Source organism: Sinocyclocheilus grahami, unplaced genomic scaffold, assembly GCF_001515645.1.
Source record: "Sinocyclocheilus grahami isolate Dianchi unplaced genomic scaffold, SAMN03320097.WGS_v1.1 scaffold260.1, whole genome shotgun sequence".
Lineage (NCBI taxonomy): Eukaryota > Metazoa > Chordata > Actinopteri > Cypriniformes > Cyprinidae > Sinocyclocheilus > Sinocyclocheilus grahami.
Window position 1 is genome coordinate 582,058 of NW_015505439.1, and position 4,066 is coordinate 586,123.

Here is a 4,066-nt window from a genome sequence, read left to right on the forward strand (position 1 = left end):
GCATGCTTTGCTCCTAAACAAACGACACACACATCGTGTGTATCCCCTGCCGCCAGATATCGTGGGCAGGGAGAAACACAGCGTTTGTAATGCCGTTCGCTCGCCATAGACTTTCTCATTGTTTTATATATATGAGTGCTTGTGCGGACAGACAACAGTAAATAGACAGACACATACACAGAGCGCTACTGAAGAGCAGAAGCTGGTTTGCGCCCGGCCGGATGTGCCTTTATGCTTTCTGGTGCTTACGTCACCCTGCTCGTGACGTCTCGCTACTCCATTGGACGGATTTGACACGTGCTTCAGAACGCGGTCACGCAAGGGCGTTCCCAAAGCGACTCGACGCAGCTCGAGTTCCTGAAGGGGAACCCATTTAGGGCCTTATAGACAAGTAATAATATTTTGTAACTGATACGGAACTTAATAGGTAGCCAGTGCAGAGACTGTAAAATTGGGGTAATATGATCATATTTTCTTGACCTGGTAAGGACTCTAGCCGCTGCATTTTGGACTACATGTAGCTTGTTTATTGAAGATGCAGGACAACCACCTAGCAGTGCATTACAATAGTCCAGTCTAGAGGTCATGAACTAGCTTTTCTGCATCAGAAACAGGCAACATGTTTCATAGCTTGGCAATGTTTCTAAGATGGAAGAATGCGGTTTTTGTAACATGGTAAATATGATTTTCAAAAGACAAGTTGCTATCTAATATAACAGATTTTTGACTGTAGAGGAAATAACAGTACATCCATCTAGTTGCCAATTGTAATCCAATTGTAATTCTGTGTACTGTCTTTTGGTCCAATAAGTAATATCTCTGTCTTATCCGAATCTAATAGGAGAAAATTATTGGTCATCCAATCTTTTACATTTTTAACACTCGACAATTAGCGCTTTATCAACCGACAATTAGCACTTTATCAACAGTAACCAATAGGTCTGAGAGGAAATCTGCAAATTATTTTAGGAAATCTGTATATGGCCCTGGTGGTTTACACACAGTAGTCAGAGCAAGATATATGATGGATTTTATTTGCATATCTGACAGTTAAGCATTAGTATTTCGAATGAGTTAAACCTGTATCCTGTCTTCTGAGTAACATTGATAATATCACTATATATTGTTGCAATACCGCCACCACGACCAGTCTGACGGGGCTCATGCTTATAACAGTAGCTTGTTGGAGTAGACTCATTTAGACCAATATAATCATTTGGTTTTAGCCAGGTTTCAGTCAAGCAGAGTACATCAAACTATTATCTGTGATCATTTCATTTACAATAACTGCTTTGGGTGCGAGTGATCTAATGTTTAGGAGCCCAAACTTTAAAAATGTTTTTTGTTCATTTATTTGACATTTTTCTGGTTTAATCACGATCAGATTTTTTCTAGATCCTGCATTAAATTTTATATTTTGACCTCACTATTCGGGGAACAGACACAGTCTTTATAGATTGGACAGCCCAAGTACTTCTATCATTTAAGCGGGTAGAACAAAAGTCATCATGGCAGTTATCTGAGATTTGACATTTCACATAAACAAGAAAATACAATACAAAAAAAAAACACAATCAGTTTCCTTCCTAAAAAGTTCTTACCTTAAATTTAAAAACTTTACAGCTGAGGGGATAAATGAATGTCTAAACCGATTTGTTTTACTAATAGGGGTTCTATAACGAATAACAGAAGGGAGAAGGTGAAACTCATGATACATGGGTTGGGAATCATTTAACAAAATGCACTGGGCTTTACCCAAAACCTGTCTATGATATAACTGGGCCATAGTCATCTGCTTCCTCCCCGTTATTTTACTTCCCTGGTATACAATCCTCTCAAGACAATTCTTGTTTTTCACATTTAGAGAATTAAACCAGCACAACAATGAAAAAGATAACAGTGACTCAATATAGGATCTGTAGTACATGCACATCAATGTTTTATCCACATTAAATGACCGCAAGCAATACAATCTTTGCTGCCCCCTCTTACACAAAACATCAGTATTGGGAGAACAGGGCAATTTGTTATCCAAAACTGTACCCAAATACATGTACTGTTCAACACTCTCAATACCCCCTCCATTAATGCTTGTTTGCTTATACTGAATAGATTTCCTCCTAGGGTTAAAATCAATAGTCATCTCCTTAGTTTTAGAAACATTAAGTTTTAAGAAAGCATTCTGACACCACATAATAAAATCATCAACCACAGGACCATGCATGCTGTCCTCCGCACTCAATAAGCTAACGATTACAGTATCATCAGCAAATTTTATAATATGCCTATTTCTATAACTACTCTTACAGTCATTTGTGTACAAGATAAATAATAAAGGGGAGAGGACACATCCTTGAGGTGACCCAGTAGATGACACCAGCCATTCAGAAAAACAATAATTTACTTCAACTCTCTGTGTTCTCTGCACAAGGAAATCTAAAATCCATCCTATGAGACTAAAATCCAACCCAAATTCATTAATGAGCTTCTCGACTAAAATATGTGGCTGAATATTATTGAAAGGGGATGAAAAATCAATAAAAAGTAAATTAACAAATGTTTTCAGCTTATCCAGATACTGAAGTACTAAGTGTAAGAGAGTCGCTAATGCATCTTCTACACCTCGCTTAGACCTATATGCAAATTGTAGGGGGTCTAGAGAACTCTGTGTCCTTTGCATAATTACTTTCTTAACTAATTTTTCAAAACATTTCATAACTAAGGATGCAAGCGCCACAGGTCTAAAATCATCCAATACCTGTATATTATGCTTTTTTGGCACTGGAATCACTGTAGACTGCTTCCACAGGGCAGGTACTTTTTGTTGTTGAAATTTCATAAAATGTTGGACCTAACTGCTCGGCACATTCCTTGAGTAACCTACCCCCTATATTATCAGGTCCATGTGCCTTCCTGATTTAATTTTACACTGTTTAAAAACTGTTATCACATCCCTCACATTAAAAAAGACACAGTCATACTCCCCATTTATTCTACATTCATTTTTCAACCCATCGATTTCCTGTTTAAAATCATAAGCATCAAATCTTAGATAACAATTCTTAAAATCCTGTGACAAAACTGCATCTGAACTGAATCCATTTAAACTAATTATATTATTACATCTTTTATTGGAGTATGTTTTACAAGAAAATTATTTTCCTACTTAAAAAAAGTAAAGTTTGTGGCTTGGTATTTCTTTGTAATTATTTACAAGCAAATGAGTGAACATTGTTTCAAAATAAAGGTGTTTTTTTTCAGTGTACTATTCCATAGGGATTTTCACATTTTTTATCCCTAAATATGACGATCCCCTTGTCACAAGAAAGGAGATTAATCTATTTTCACATTTAGTTATTAATTCTTTGTTTAAAAAATCAGATGACAACAGATTCAGATAATGTGCATTATTTTGCATTTTAGATAATTGCAGATAATTGCATTTTCAGTATCATTACTCCAGTCTGTAGTGTCACATGATCATTCAGAAAAAATATCTTTACTGTCACATATACTCGATTTAATGCATAGATGGATGGATGGATGGATGGATGGATAGATAGATAGATAAATAGATAGATAGATAGATAGACTGGGACACAGATGCATACTATTTTGGATGCCATAATGCAACAAACAGCCACTCTTTAAAGGTATTTTGCTTTGTCTCAGGTTAGTCCTTTGGTTCAGAGGTTGCATCTTCGTCGTAAATCTCCAGGATCTTTAATTACCTCTGGGTCATCAGAAAAGCACACTACAGCACCTCATTCATCAGCCAGCCTCACACACAAGGCCAGAATGAGAGAAAATCACATTTGTTTTTCCTCAGGAGGGAATGCAGCTTACAGCACTCCATTTTATTAACCTGAAGGGCTGAATTTCACAGAGGAAAACGCACCACTCTGTCTCACATGTCTGTCGACTCACGTTCGAAATAAAGCGTGACTCACAGTGTTCTTATCCCTACCAACATAACTGGCATTATCATATATATATATATATATATATATATATATATATATATATATAGACATAAAACACACATATGTGTGTGTACACACACACA